Raw genomic sequence first — 16,439 nt, forward strand, 5'->3', positions numbered from 1 at the left:
CTCTACCTCACTCTCTTTCTCACTCTCCATCTCTTTCTCTTCCTCACTCTCCCTCTTTCTCTACCTCCCTCTCCCTCTCTTTCTCTACCTCACTCTCCCTCTCTTTCTCCACCTCACTCTCCCTCTCTTTCTCCACCTCACTCTCCCTCTCTTTCTCCACCTCACTCTCCCTCTCTTTCTCTACCTCACTCTCCCTCTCTTTCTCCACCTCACTCTCCCTCTCTTTCTCTACCTCACTCTCCCTCTCTTTCTCCACCTCACTCTCCCTCTCTTTCTCTACCTCACTCTCCCTCTCTTTCTCTACCTCACTCTCCCTCTCTTTCTCTACCTCACTCTCTTTCTCACTCTCCATCTCTTTCTCTTCCTCACTCTCCCTCTCTTTCTCTACCTCCCTCTCCCTCTCTTTCTCTACCTCACTCCCTCTCTTTCTCTCCCTCTGTTTCTCTACCTCACTCTCCCTCTCTTTCTCCACCTCACTCTCCCTCTCTTTCTCCACCTCACTCTCCCTCTCTTTCTCCACCTCACTCTCCCTCTCTTTCTCTACCTCACTCTCCCTCTCTTTCTCTACCTCACTCTCCCTCTCTTTCTCTCCCTCTGTTTCTCTACCTCACTCTCCCTCTCTTTCTCCACCTCACTCTCCCTCTCTTTCTCCACCTCACTCTCCCTCTCTTTCCCCACCTCACTCTCCCTCTCTTTCTCTACCTCACTCTCCCTCTCTTTCTCCACCTCACTCTCCCTCTCTTTCTCCACCTCACTCTCCCTCTCTTTCTCCACCTCACTCTCCCTCTCTTTCTCCACCTCACTCTCCCTCTCTTTCTCCACCTCACTCTCCCTCTCTTTCTCCACCTCACTCTCCCTCTCTTTCTCCACCTCACTCTCCCTCTCTTTCTCTACCTCACTCTCCCTCTCTTTCTCTACCTCACTCTCCCTCTCTTTCTCTCCCTCTGTTTCTCTACCTCACTCTCCCTCTCTTTCTCTACCTCACTCTCCCTCTCTTTCTCTACCTCACTCTCCCTCTCTTTCTCTACCTCACTCTCCCTCTGTTTCTCTACCTCACTCTCCCTCTCTTTCTCTACCTCACTCTCCCTCTCTTTCTCTACCTCAGTCTCCCTCTCTTTCTCTACCTCACTCTCCCTCTCTTTCTCTACCTCACTCTCCCTCTCTTTCTCTCCCTCTGTTTCTCTACCTCACTCTCCCTCTCTTTCTCTACCTCACTCTCCCTCTCTTTCTCTACCTCACTCTCCCTCTCTTTCTCTACCTCACTCTCCCTCTGTTTCTCTACCTCACTCTCCCTCTCTTTCTCTACCTCACTCTCCCTCTGTTTCTCTACCTCACTCTCCCTCTCTTTCTCTACCTCACTCTCCCTCTCTTTCTCTACCTCAGTCTCCCTCTCTCTTCCTCTCTAAATGCACACAAAATCTGACTGAGCATCCCAGAAAAAAGAATAATTGTAGATAGATACAGATATGGAAGTTGTTATTTGTATTTTTGTTGCTGTGAACTTTTCTACCTGTGGTCCTTTTAAGTGTATTAGAAAAACTGATGGCTGACTGACTCAAAACATTAGTTTGGCTATAGCCTTTTTTTTGTTGCAGTTTTTAGTTTAAATAGTCTAAAACTAAACTTAAAGACTCAGATATTCTATCTTTTATCTTTTTTTATTTTATATTCTACAGGAAAGTTGTATTTGTCAAGCTCAAGTTATTATGCTGGACATGTTGCTTGCAAATAAATACACAGGTGTCAATTCATGATACATTGTCTTCTCTTAATTGTAATACTTAATCTACATTGTTGTTAAATATAGTTTAATAAATAATGCTACATGATAAATAGAAGGCTTCCAATAGACCCTGTAATCTGTGATCGGTATCGGGTGATACAGCTTCCAGTAATCGGGGATCACTGATCGGCCCCAAAAATCGTGTCGGAGAACCCCTAGTATGTTCAATTCAATTCACATTTATTTCTATAGTGCCTTTCACAATACACATCAAAGCCGCTTTACAGAAAATGCACGAGTGCACAATACAGTTTACAGTGATCTGTCATCAGAGTTATGTATTTCAGAAATGTACATATATAAAATCACAGTTAGCTAAAAATGTATTAATCTAAACAATAATAATTTAAGGCAGAAACATTGTGCTCATTGAAGTGGTGAACACTTGTTTGGTAATAAATGATTATGTGTGAAGGATCCTGTATTAGTGCTCATCATAACTGCCGTCTGTCTCTGTACGGCTTTATATTAATCCGAGGATTACATAGGTCGACTGGAGGAAGAGAGAGGTGTATTAGGGTCAAGGGTCATTTGGGATTAGGGTTAGTGTTAGGAACTCTCTGTCCTTCAGGAACGTGTTCACTCTGAGAAGGTTCGCTCTGAGAGAAGTTTCCCATCATGCTCCACCCGCTCCTGATCTTCATGGTCGTGGTCAACATGTCCCTGACCATCGTGTTCTGGACGCTGCTGATGTCCGAGGTCTTCTTTAAAGAGTCTGAGACTGAGGACGTGTGATCATCATGTAGATCGCACTCGCTTCGTAGACGAGCCTTTCCCTCCTCCGGTTTAAAGGCTTCCGTCACACTTTTCTGGTTCGATTTGTTCCGTAGTAAAAAGCAGCGTTTGGGAATTGTGAAGAATTCATGTTCATTTACAGGTAAGAGCAAAATCGTCTCGTGTTTCAACTTTCCTTCGCTCATATAATCTTTAGAATTAGTTTGCATAGATTGATTTCTTTTGAACTCTAGAGATCATCACGATCGTAGACACTGATGGATAATATTCACTGATCAATATTCAGATACTGTTTAAAACACTCAACAGTATCCTCTTCTCAAACTAGCACCCAATAATGAATATGTGTTGTAGTCGAGGCACCTCTATTTATACGGCGCTTTAAGTCAAGTCAAGTCACCTTTATTTATATAGCACTTTTACAATACAAATTGTTTCAAAGCAGCTTTAAAGAGATAACAGGAAAGTAAAGTTGTAATAGTATTGTTAAATTCAAAATTAAATGTTCCCAACTAAACAAGCCAAAAGCCAATGGCGAATGAACGCGAAAAAAGGCGACAGTGGCAAGGAACCAAAACTCTATCAGGTGACAGAATGGAGTAAAAAACCTTGGGAGAACCCAGGCTCAGTCGGGGGGCCAGTCCTCCTTTGGCCAACAAACGAACAGTGAGTCATTACGCCGGTGTGGAGACGAGTTTGTTGAGGTGTCCATGAGGCCTTCACAGTGTTGATGAGGCTGGCACTTCAGGGATGCGTTGTCGTCGTGTCCAAGTGATGGTCCTTCATCAGATCTGGATAAGGCCTGGATCCGGCGGACTGCGGTAAACCTTGGGATAAACAGAGAGACTAATATTAGCGTAGACGCCATCCTTCTTATGATGTACAAAGTACATCAGGATTTATGGGAAGTGTTCCCGGTTCCGGCTGATCTAAACTATTCAGCCTAATATTGAATTATAGCAATCTATAATGTGTTATGTGTATGCTAAGCCAAAGAGATGTGTTTTTAGTCTAGATTTGAACTGACGGACTGTGTCTGCTTCCCGGACAATGTTAGGAAGATTGTTCCAAAGTTTTGGTGCCAAGTAGGAAAAGGATCTACCGCCAGCAGTCGATTTAGATATTCTAGGTATTATCAACTGGCCAGAATTTTGAGATCGCAATAGACGTGAAGGACTATAATGCGTTAAGAGCTCGCTCAAGTACTGGGGAGCTAAACCATTTAGTGCTTTGTAAGTAATCAGCAATATTTTAAAATGTATACGATGTTTAATAGGGAGCCAATGCAGTGTTGACAGAACCGGGCTAATATGGTCGTACTTCCTGGCTCTGGTAAGAACTCTAGCGGCTGCGTTTTGGACCAGCTGTAGTTTGTTTATTAAGCGTGCAGGGCAACCACCCAGTAGAGCATTACAATAATCTAGCCTTGAGGTCATGAACGCATGAACTAATTGTTCCGCATTTGTCAATGAGAGCATATGAAGTAATTTAGATATATTTTCAAGATGGAAAAATGTGCTTTTACAGATACTAGACACGTGACTTTCAAATGAGACATTGGTATCAAAGAGCACACCCAGGTTCCTAACTGACGACGAAGGCTTGACAGAGCAGCCATCAAGTGTTAAACAGTATTCTAGGTTATTATGTGTGGAAGTTTTTCTCCAATAATTAGAATCTCTGTTTTTTCAGAATTTAGTAGAAGGAAATTACTAGTCATCCAATTTTTTTTATATCAGCTATGCATTCCGTTAATTTTGTGAATTGGTAAGTTTCTTTAGGTTTTGAGGAAATATAGAGCTGAGTATCATCAGCATAACAGTGAAAACTAATTCCATGTTTCCTAATGATATCTCCTAACGGTAGCATATACAGAGTGAACAGCAGCGGTCCTAGTACTGAGCCTTGTGGTACGCCATACTGAACTTTTGACCGATAAGACATCTCTTCATTTACTGCTACAAACTGATAACGGTCAGATAAGTATGACTTAAACCATGCTAGTGCAATTCCACTAATGCCAACATAGTTTTCTAGTCTATTTAAGAGAATGTTGTGGTCAATGGTGTCAAATGCAGCAATAAGATCAAGTAACACTAATAGAGAGATACAACCACGATCGGATGATAAGAGCAAATCATTTGTGACTTTAATGAGAGCAGTCTCAGTACTATGGTACGGTCTAAATCCGGACTGGAAATCCTCGCAGATATTTCTTTCAAGAAAGGAACACAGTTGTGAGGATACTGCCTTTTCTATTATCTTTGACAGAAAAGGCAAATTCGAGATCGGCCTGTAATTGACTAATTCCGTAGGATCAAGTTGCGTTTTTTTAACAAACGGTTTAATCATAGCCAGCTTAAAGGGTTTTCAGTACGTATCTTAGAGACAAAGACGAATTAATGATATTGAAAAGAGGATCTATGACTTCTGGAAGCATTTCTTTCAATAGTTTAGTCGGTATAGGGTCTAACATACAAGTTGTCGATTTAGATGAGTTAACGATTTTGCAAAATTCCTCTTCTCCTATAGCAACGAATGAATCAAATTTTTCCTCAGGGACACTACAATGTACTCCCTGATGCGATACTGTAGTAGACGGATTTAAGATTAGATTAGATTTAACAATATAGAGTTTGTAAGGTCGCGCTCGATCGGCCCAAAGTCCGGCATCCGACCAGCACAGGGGCTCTGCGTGTTACTGTCTTTTCTCGCGGCAAATTATTTTTGGTTAAATTCAATACATTTTGTCATATGTATTAACTCGTTACTTCATCTGACTCCATAAATGAAAAGGTTTTAATTATATCTGTGCATCATTAAATGTGAACAAAGGTTTTACTATTCATTTTAAACTTCTTGAATGAAAATAATGTCAAATTCAATTAGAATAATCAATATAACAGTTTATTATGTCAGGTAAATATATCATTACAATTTCATAATCAATTCAAAGATAATCAATGCAAAACATCAAATGCTCTTGAACAAAGAGGAAAATGTTTACCCGACATTAGGAATGCGTGGGAACGAGAGACTCAGCTCTCGACCTCACAGGCTGATCTCAAATACAGAAAAGCCATGAGCTCTCGCTGCGTTTCATTATATACCAAGAAAGAGGAAATTTCTATCCACGGAAAGAGGTGTAGATGAGGATGAGGGAGGGAGTGGGGTCGAGGGAAAGAGGTGTAGATGAGGATGAGGGAGGGAGTGGGGTCGAGGGAAAGAGGTGTAGATGAGGATGAGGGAGGGAGTGGGGTCGAGGGAAAGAGATGTAGATGAGAATGAGGGAGGGAGTGGGGTCGAGGGAAAGAGGTGTAGATGAGGATGAGGGAGGGAGTGGGGTAGAGGGAAAGAGGTGTAGATGAGGATGAGGGAGGGAGTAGGGTCGAGGGAAAGAGGTGTAGATGAGGATGAGGGAGGGAGTGGGGTCGAGGGAAAGAGGTGTAGATGAGGATGAGGGAGGGAGTGGGGTCGAGGGAAAGAGGTGTAGATGAGGATGAGGGAGGGAGTGGGGTCGAGGGAAAGAGGTGTAGATGAGGATGAGGGAGGGAGTGGGGGTCGAGGGAAAGAGGTGTAGATGAGAATGAGGGAGGGAGTGGGGTCGAGGGAAAGAGGTGTAGATGAGGATGAGGGAGGGAGTGGGGGTCGAGGGAAAGAGGTGTAGATGAGGATGAGGGAGGGAGTGGGGGTCGAGGGAAAGAGGTGTAGATGAGGATGAGGGAGGGAGTGGGGTCGAGGGAAAGAGGTGTAGATGAGGATGAGGGAGGGAGTGGGGTCGAGGGAAAGAGGTGTAGATGAGGATGAGGGAGGGAGTGGGGTCGAGGGAAAGAGGTGTAGATGAGGATGAGGGAGGGAGTGGGGTCGAGGGAAAGAGGTGTAGATGAGGATGAGGGAGGGAGTGGGGTCGAGGGAAAGAGGTGTAGATGAGGATGAGGGAGGGAGTGGGGTCGAGGGAAAGAGGTGTAGATGAGGATGAGGGAGGGAGTGGGGTCGAGGGAAAGAGGTTTAGATGAGGATGAGGGAGGGAGTGGGGGTCGAGGGAAAGAGGTGTAGATGAGGATGAGGGAGGGAGTGGGGTCGAGGGAAAGAGGTGTAGATGAGGATGAGGGAGGGAGTGGGGGTCGAGGGAAAGAGGTGTAGATGAGGATGAGGGAGGGAGTGGGGTCGAGGGAAAGAGGTGTAGATGAGGATGAGGGAGGGAGTGGGGTCGAGGGAAAGAGGTGTAGATGAGAATGAGGGAGGGAGTGGGGTCGAGGGAAAGAGGTGTAGATGAGGATGAGGGAGGGAGTGGGGTCGAGGGAAAGAGGTGTAGATGAGGATGAGGGAGGGAGTGGGGGTCGAGGGAAAGAGGTGTAGATGAGGATGAGGGAGGGAGTGGGGTCGAGGGAAAGAGGTATAGATGAGGATGAGGGAGGGAGTGGGGTCGAGGGAAAGAGGTGTAGATGAGGATGAGGGAGGGAGAGGGGGTCGAGGGAAAGAGGTGTAGATGAGGATGAGGATGAGGGAGTGGGGTCGAGGGAAATAGGTGTATATGAGGATGAGGGAGGGAGTGGGGGTCGAGGGAAAGAGATGTAGATTAGGGTGAGGGAGGGAGTGGGGTCGAGGGAAAGAGGTGTAGATTAGGATGAGGGAGGGAGTGGGGTCGAGGGAAAGAGGTGTAGATGAGGATGAGGGAGGGAGTGGGGGTCGAGGGAAAGAGGTGTAGATGAGGATGAGGCTGAGGGAGGGAGTGGGGGTCGAGGGAAAGAGGTGTAGATGAGGATGAGGGAGGGAGTGGGGTCGAGGGAAATAGGTGTATATGAGGATGAGGGAGGGAGTGGGGGTCGAGGGAAAGAGATGTAGATTAGGGTGAGGGAGGGAGTGGGGGTCGAGGAAAAGAGATGTAGATTAGGATGAGGGAGGGAGTGGGGGTCGAGGGAAAGAGGTGTAGATGAGAATGAGGATGAGGGAGGGAGTGGGGTCGAGGGAAAGAGGTGTAGATGAGGATGAGGGAGGGAGGGGGGTCGAGGAAAAGAGATGTAGATTAGGATGAGGGAGGGAGTTGGAGTCGAGGGAAAGAGGTGTAGATTAGGATGAGGGAGGGAGTGGGGTCGAGGGAAAGAGGTGTAGATGAGGATGAGGGAGGGAGTTGGAGTCGAGGGAAAGAGGTGTAGATTAGGATGAGGGAGGGAGGGGGGTCAAGGAAAAGAGATGTAGATGAGGATGAGGGAGGGAGTTGGAATCGAGGGAAAGAGGTGTAGATGAGGATGAGGGAGGTGAGGCCTTCATCTTGATAGTGCCCGAAAGTGAGTTCAATATGTTAATTTCCTTTGTTTTCTCAGAGGGTAGCACTCTCTTAAAGTTATTCCAGTTTTTCCAGTCTTACAAGTTTCACAGCAGCTTTACAGTGATAATAGTTAATACAATAGTACTGTAATAGTAATTAGATTGCTTGGCTTTACAGCAGCTCTAGAATAAAGTTATTGTCCAGATAAAGTTAGTTCTTGATTGATTCACTTCCTGGACTGGGTTAGGGTTAGGGTTAGATATTAATTATTATTTTAACTGATATTATTCTGACTGATATTAATTATTAATTATCATTATTAAACCTTCAGCGCTACATCATGATTGGAGGAAAATATTCTATTGTTTTCTCTTCAGAACATGTTTGTTGTGATACTCAGAATGTTAGGAGGGATGAAGACACATTATAACAGCAAATCCTCAAAGACATAAAGCTATTTTAGTATTCTGTATAACTCATTAAAAAAACTCATGAAAAAGAACTGTCTGATGATCCGATAAAACATGAATGCATTTCTTTACTTCACACACACTAAACATAGTTAGGGATAATGTTCTTGAGTTGTGACTCGGATGCCACCGTATCAGAATGATCCTGAAATGCTCTTGAGAGGAGAAATGGTGTAGTTGATGAACCTTCATGTGTGTAATCCTCAGACGGTCTATTATCTGGTCTGTGTTTAAATCACCCATACCCTCACTCACGGTCCCCTACACTGCCACTTTCAACAGATATTCCTTTGTACCTGAAGAGGGCGTATTAGTACCTAAATGGTACCAGTCCAGTGCCAGCTTTTGTACCGTTTTTCTGAAAGAGTGCATTACTCCAGTAATACAGTATAGTTCTCTTGAAGGAGTGAATGAAAGAGAGCAAACTGGCAGCTCCAGTAGTAATGAAAAGATAAATCTTAAACTCTGTCATGGTAACTAGCTTTTATAAACCTTTATTAAACAATTTAATTGTCAATTAAAAAGGAGTTTGATATGATATTACGGCGCTGCCCGATTGGACGAGTTCCGTCATCATCTACTCGTGAAACGGGAATGAATCCGCCCCATTGCATTATGGGTATTCTCTAGGTGTTGTCAGCATCCCAGTGCATTATGGGTATTCTCTAGGTTTTGTCAGGGTCCCAGTGCATTATGGGTATTCTCTTGCTATCGTCAGCATCCCAGTGCATTATGGGTATTCTCTGGCTGTTGTCAGAGTCCCAGTGCATTATGGGTATTCTCTAGGTGTTGTCAGCGTCCCAGTGCATTATGGGTATTCTCTAGGTGTTGTCAGCGTCCCAGTGCATTATGGGTATTCTCTAGCTGTTGTCAGCGTCCCAGTGCATTATGGGTGATCGGTAAATAACCAACAAATCCAACAATAATGCTCTTTCCTCCAGAACCAGAGGAGATCAGCAGAGAGATCAACAAATAAAGATTATAATCTTCATAAATAAACAGAGATGCTCCAATCGGTTCTCTCTAATGTAATGAACCGTTATATTTAGATAATTTTATAGATTTCTCTAGAATTCTCTCTACGCCATGTTTCAGATAAAGCAATAACAGAAACCGGTGTTAAATTAAAGATAAATAATGAGATAGTCATAATTTCTATGATTTCTTATGTCCAAATGAAAAGTAGGAAAAACATTAGAATGCATAGATCTACATAAATCATTAAACTGAGTTTCTGAGAAAAAATTACAAATACTTATGAAAAGAAGGTTGAAATCTGGGTCAACATCAAAATGATAAGAGTCGACAGATCAAAGGGTTTCAAATCGAATAAGTTGGAATCAATAATGTAAATGAAGAGTAGGATACAATAGATGTGTGATTAATCAAATACTATGAGTGGCTAATGGCTATATAGTAGCTAATGAATCAAACTCTGAGCATCTGCTTTTGTTTTGGTGGATTTTGGATATTTTCTCTCCAGATTTTTCCAGCTGTCATTTTTCACTGAAAAGTTCTCTCGCTTTTTCTTCTGCTTCACACACCTTTCCTCTTTCACTCTTTAATGCCATCTTGACTGGCTCTCCAGATATTCTGTCCCGTCTCAAATTGAGATCTAACTTGTGCAAATTGTGTCCAGACCTGTCCTGATTTCATTACAGATTGTAGTGCAAGTTTTACATGAGATTTTAAGTTCGTCATGGCCATTTCTAGACTCACTCATTTCTAAACTTGCTTTGACAGGCCATCAATCCTCCTGTCTGAAGAATCAACTATGATTTGTGCTCATGTTTTTGAAATGTTTTTCTTGTTGTTCTGTAAAGTCTCTTTTCTCGCACTTGAATCATGGTGACATATAAAGTTCACCGGAAGCCAGAAACCTCCCCAAAACACCATTAAAGTCCTCAGTTTTGCCGCTTACAGTAGTTCCTAACGCAGTCTTCAGAAAAAATATATACTTCAGGCAGATCTTCAGATGATTAATCCGGTTGTGGGAGGAGTCATGTCAGACCAGGTGTTTGCTGAGACTCCAGGAGCAGGGCATTATGGGATCTCTGCTGAAGGCTTGTTAGATAAACTCTTGGATTAGTTTTAGAGATGATTATGACGATGTTTTCAAATGCCATCAGTGGATTATAGCAGAATGGCACATCGCACGGACACACACAGACCAGTGTTCGAAGACCAGCATGCCTCACCCGGTACTGATAATCATGGTGGTCTTCAATGTGGGCATAACCATCGTGGAGTGGACGTTTCTCCTGTACGAACTCATGCGGTTAAATATAGCAGATCCAGATGAAGTGTGTCCAGAATAGAGGAGATCCGCAGTTCAGGAGCATGAGGAGTTTAGGGTTAGATCTTGCATGAAGGTAAGAGCTGTGTCTGAGTTACAGTGTTTATAAGAGTGTGAAGTGTGTAAAGTGTGTGAAATGTGTAAAGTGTGTAAAGTGTGTGACGCATGTGAAGCGTGTGAGATGTTTTTAACGCTTCTGAAGTATGTGTAACGTGTGGAGTGTGTGAAGTGTGTGAAGCGTGTGAGATGTGTGTAACGCGTGTGAAGTGTGTGAAGCGTGTGAGATGTGTGTAACGCGTGTGAATTATGTGTGAAGTGTATGTGACGTGTGTGGAGTGTGTGAAGCGTGTGACGGGTGTGAAGTTTGTGACGGGTGTGTAGTGTGGGACGAGTGTGGTGGGTGTGTAGTGTGTGAAGTGTGTGACGGGTGTGGTGGTGTGTAGTGTGTGACGGGTATGTAGTGTGTGACGGGTGTGTAGTGTGTGACTGGTGTGTAATGTGTGACTGGTGTGTAGTGTGTGGTGTGTGAAGTGTGTGACGGGTGTGAAGTTTGTGACGGGTCTGTAGTGTGGGACGAGTGTGGTGGGTGTGTAGTGTGTGTAGTGTGTGACTGGTGTGGTGGTGTGTAGTTTGTGACGGGTATGTAGTGTGTGACGAGTGTGTAGTGTGTGGTGTGTGATGGGTGTGGTGGTGTGCGGCGGGTGTGTAGTGTGTGGTGGGTGTGTAGTAATGTACAATTTTCAGACCCGCTCCCGCCCGCTCCCGCAGTGTTCAGTCCCGCTCCCGCCCGCTCCCGCAAAGATTAGTCATTTTTAGTACCGCTCCCGCCCGCATCTGTGATATAATGTCCCGCTCCCGCCCGCACTTTCTGTCTGACGAAATGGTAAATGGTAAATGGACTGCATTTATATAGCGCTTTCACAGACCGAATGGCCACCAAAGCGCTTTACATAGTTGCCTCACATTCACCCATTCATACACACATTCATACACCGACGGCGGTGTCAGCCATGCAAGGCGCCACCCAGCTCGTCGGGAGCAGTTGGGGTTAGGTGTCTTGCTCATGGACACCTCGACACTTGGTCAGGTGGAACCGGGGATTGAACCACCAACCTTTCGGTTTGTAGATAACCTACATGAACCACTGAGCCACTGCCGCCCGAAAGGTCTTGGGGAAAAAAATGCGTGCACACAAAATTCCTTACCAATACTTGGTAACATATTTATTGGTCCCATATTACGAACAGCATAATATTCACAACAGTACTTTATCTGAAGCACTAGAGGCGCTCTGTTCCTCGTCCATGCTGTCTATTTTGAACTTGAACTAGCTTTCGAATTCTAACTCGGAGCAGCGGGAAAGGAATTGTCTCTAAACAAGTGTGCGTGAGATTAGGCCCCGCCCTACCCGACAACATTCACAAGTTTAGGCTGATTAAAACGTTTTTATTGCTGCCAATCAGAATCTCCCTCACAACTACAAATTATGTACGCTACTTTAATCATTTATATATTTTACTTTATACTCATATTTAATTTGCGGGAGTGCAGCGTATGATCCCTCCCGCCCGCACCCGCAAGTGCACCTCATCATCCCGCCCGCTCCCGCAATGACCTTTAAAAATTTGTCCCGCGCCGCACTGTTTTGCATCGGGACCCGCGGGTCCCGCGGGACTCCCGCGGGAGTGCAGACCTCTAGTGTGTAGTGTGTGGTGTGTGACGGTGTGTGGCGGGTGTGTAGTGTGTGGTGGGTGTGTAGTGTGTGACGGGTGTGTAGTGTGTGACGGGTGTGTAGTGTGTGACGGGTGTGTATTGTGTGACGGGTGTTTAGTGTGTGACGGGTGTGTATTGTGTGACGGGTGTGTAGTGTGTGTAGTGTGTGACGGTGTCTTGTGTCTGTAAAACCGCATTTTTCCATCTTAAAAATATATCTAAATTACGTCATATGCTCTCATTGACAAATGCGGAACAACTAGTTCATGCGTTCATGACATCAAGGCTAGATTATTGTAATGCTCTACTGGGTGGTTGCCCTGCACGCTTAATAAACAAACTACAGCTAGTTCAAAACGCAACCTGCTAGTCAACCTGCTAGAGTTCTTACCAGAACCAGGAAGTACGACCATATTAGCCCGGTTCTGTCAACACTGCATTGGCCCCCTATTAAACATTCTATAAATTTTAAATATTGCTGATTACTTACAAAGCACTAAATGGTTTAGCTCCCCAGTACTTGAGCGAGCTCTTAACGCATTATAGTCCTTCACGTCTATTGCGATCTCAAAACTCCGGCCAGTTGATAATACCTAGAATATCTAAATCGACTGCTGGCGGTAGATCCTTTTCCTATTTAGCACCAAAACTTTGGAACAATCTTCCTAACATTGTCCGGGAAGCAGACACAGTCTGTCAGTTCAAAGCTAGACTAAAAACACATCTCTTTGACCTAGCATACACATAACACTCTATAGACTTCTATAATTCAATATTAGGCTGCTTAGATTAGGTCAGCCGGAACTGGGAACACTTCCCTTAAATCCTGATGTACTCGTTACATCATAAGAAGAATGGCATCTACGCTAATTTTAGTGTCTTTGTTTATCCCAAGGTTTTCCCGCAGCCTGCCGGATCCAGGCCGTATCCAGATCTGACGAAGGACTTTCGCCTGGACCCGATGACAATGCAGTGCTGAAGTGCCAACTAGCCTCTCCCTATGGAGAATCCCTATACCACTCTACAGATAAAGCCTTGTGGAATTTTTCGGTTCGCGTACCTACCCAAAGTGATAAGATAAAATAAAATTCTGCATCAAAATTTATAGACAAGTAGTTTGTTTAGGCATGGTTTGTAAGGAATTATAAACCTGCGCACATATATTCAAACGCACATAACTATAGAATCAATTCTTAATGCGCATGTGAACGCCATCAGCGTCTATCACAGGTTCACGTTTAAAGTCTGTTTAGAGAGAACGGTTTCGTCTTAGCGGCCCCTAATTTAATAACAAATGATCATTTAGACGGAAGTGAATCAATCAAAACTAACTTTAGCTGGAAAAAACATTTTTCAAGAACAACTATAAAACCAAACCAATCTCTGTTACCTTAAATTATATGTTTATCTCTGTAAAGCTGCTTTGAAACAATCTACATTGTTAAAAGCGCTATATAAATGAGGATGACTTGACTTGACAGGTGTGGTGGGTGTGGCGTGTGTGTAGTGTGTGGCGGGTGTGTAGTGTGTGATGGGTGTGTAGTGTGTGACGGGTGTGTAGTGTGTGAAGGGTGTGTAGTGTGTGAAGTGTGTGACGGGTGTGTAGTGTGTGACGGGTATGTAGTGTGTGGCGGGTGTGTAGTGTGTGACGGGTGTGTAGTGTGTGACGGGTATGTAGTGTGTGGCGGGTGTGTAGTGTGTGACGGGTGTGTAGTGTGTGGAGTTTGTGTAGTGTGTGAAGTGTGTGATGGGTGTGTAGTGTGTGGTGGGTGTGTAGTGTGTGGCGAGTGTGTAGTGTGTGACGGGTGTGTAGTGTGTGGTGGGTGTGTAGTGTGTGGCGGGTGTGTAGTGTGTGGCGGGTGTGTAGTGTGTGACGGGTGTTCCGGGTGTGTAGTGTGTTGCGGGTGTGTAGTGTGTGACGGGTGTGGCGGGTGTGTAGTGTGTGGCGGGTGTGTAGTGTGTGACGGGTGTGGCGGGTGTGTAGTGTGTGACGGGTGTGTAGTGTGTGGTGGGTGTGTAGTGTGTGTAGTGTGTGGTGGGTGTGTAGTGTGTGGCGGGTGTGTAGTGTGTGGCGGGTGTGTAGTGTGTGACGGGTGTGTAGTGTGTGGTGGGTGTGTAGTGTGTGTAGTGTGTGGCGGGTGTGTAGTGTGTGGCGAGTGTGTGACGGGTGTTCCGGGTGTGTGGTGTGTGGCGGGTGTGTAGTGTGTGACGGGTGTGGCGGGTGTGTAGTGTGTGACGGGTGTGTAGTGTGTGGTGGGTGTGTAGTGTGTGTAGTGTGTGGCGGGTGTGTAGTGTGTGGCGGGTGTGTAGTGTGTGGCGAGTGTGTGACGGGTGTTCCGGGTGTGTAGTGTGTGACGGGTGTGGCGGGTGTGTAGTGTGTGACGGGTGTGGCGGGTGTGTAGTGTGTGACGGGTGTTCCGGGTGTGTAGTGTGTGACGGGTGTGGCGGGTGTGTAGTGTGTGACGGGTGTGGCGGGTGTGGCGGGTGTGTAGTGTGTGACGGGTGTTCCGGGTGTGTAGTGTGTGACGGGTGTGGCGGGTGTGTAGTGTGTGGCGGGTGTGTAGTGTGTGACGGGTGTTCCGGGTGTGTAGTGTGTGGCGGGTGTGTAGTGTTTGACGGGTGTGGCGGGTGTGTAGTGTGTGACGGGTGTAGTCGGTGTGTAGTCTGTGGCGGATGTGTAGTGTGTGGCGGGTGTGGAGTGTTTGGCGAGTGTGGTGGTGTGTAGTGTGTGACGGGTGTGGTGGTGTGTAGTGTGTGACGGGTGTGGTGGTGTGTAGTGTGTGACGGGTGTGGTGGTGTGTAGTGTGTGACGGGTGTGGTGGTGTGTAGTGTGTGACGGGTGTGGTGGTGTGTAGTGTGTGACAGGTGTGGTGGTGTGGTGTGTGTGACGGGTATGGTGGTGTGTAGTGTGTGACGGGTGTGGTGGTGTGTAGTGTGTGACAGGTGTGGTGGTGTGTAGTGTGTGACGGGTGTGGTGGTGTGTAGTGTGTGCCGGGTGTGGTGGTGTGTAGTGTGTGACGGGTGTGGTGGTGTGTAGTGTGTGGCGAGTGTGTAGTGTGTGACGGGTGTGGTGGTGTGTAGTGTGTGCCGGGTGTGGTGGTGTGTAGTGTGTGCCGGGTGTGGTGGTGTGTAGTGTGTGACGGGTGTGGTGGTGTGTAGTGTGTGGCGAGTGTGTAGTGTGTGACGGGTGTGGTAGTGTGTAGTGTGTGACGGGTGTGGTAGTGTGTAGTGTGTGGCGAGTGTGTAATGTGTGACGGGTGTGAAGTGTGTGGCGGGTGTGTAGTGTGTGACGGGTGTGTAGTGTGTGGCGGGTGTGTAGTGTGTGGCGGGTGTGTAGTGTGTGGCAAGTGTGTAGTGTGTGACGGGTATGTAGTGTGTGGCGGGTGTGTGACGGGTGTGTAGTGTGTGACGGTTGTGTAGTGTGTAGTGTGTGACAGGTTAGGGTTATTCCCATTATTCTCTCACACACACACACACACACACACACACACACACACACACACACACACACACACACACGCTCTCTCTCTCTCTCGGGTGGATTAGATGGGAATCTCTAGAGTTTTTTTCTCATAATCTTGGGAATGTTCTGTCGGCTGGATTCAGGATTTGATTAAAACAGGCGTAAGCTGCGGCTCCTGTAATCCAGGCAGAGATTGTTTGTTATTAGAAATCTTTAAAGCTTTATTGCTCTGTGCCGTCCGTTACGCCTCAGTCTCGTTCCCGTCTTCCGCGCGGCAGGATTGTTGTTTAGCCGGATCGAGTGTCGGGAGAGTGAAGCAATGGTCATGGATTCGTTCCTCTCGTCTCATACTCGTCGTTCTCTTCGGTCTGACGATGTGTTTCATCGTTTGCTTCAGTCTGAGGATGTGTTTAGTCCGGCTCGTTCGCTTCAGTCTGACGACTCGTCTCTGTTACTGGACTTCCGGCCTCCGGCTCGCGACTCCTTCTCTCTCCCGCCTCATGTGTTGTACGTCACCGCCGGCCTGCTCCTGGTGCTGCTCGCCACATACGCCATCGTGGGTCACCTGATCGACGACCTGCTGCACGACCTGGCAGGTACCCTGTGACCCGTGACCCGTGACCCCTGTGACCTGTGACCTCTGTGACCTGTGGTGTGTTTCTGCTCTATAGTCTCCCTCATTTATACAGCCCTTTTAACAATACAGACAC

The sequence above is a fragment of the Siphateles boraxobius genome, unplaced genomic scaffold, assembly GCF_051911475.1.
Source record: "Siphateles boraxobius isolate OS27281-9 unplaced genomic scaffold, OSU_SipBor_1 354, whole genome shotgun sequence".
In the NCBI taxonomy this organism is placed as follows: Eukaryota; Metazoa; Chordata; class Actinopteri; order Cypriniformes; family Leuciscidae; genus Siphateles; species Siphateles boraxobius.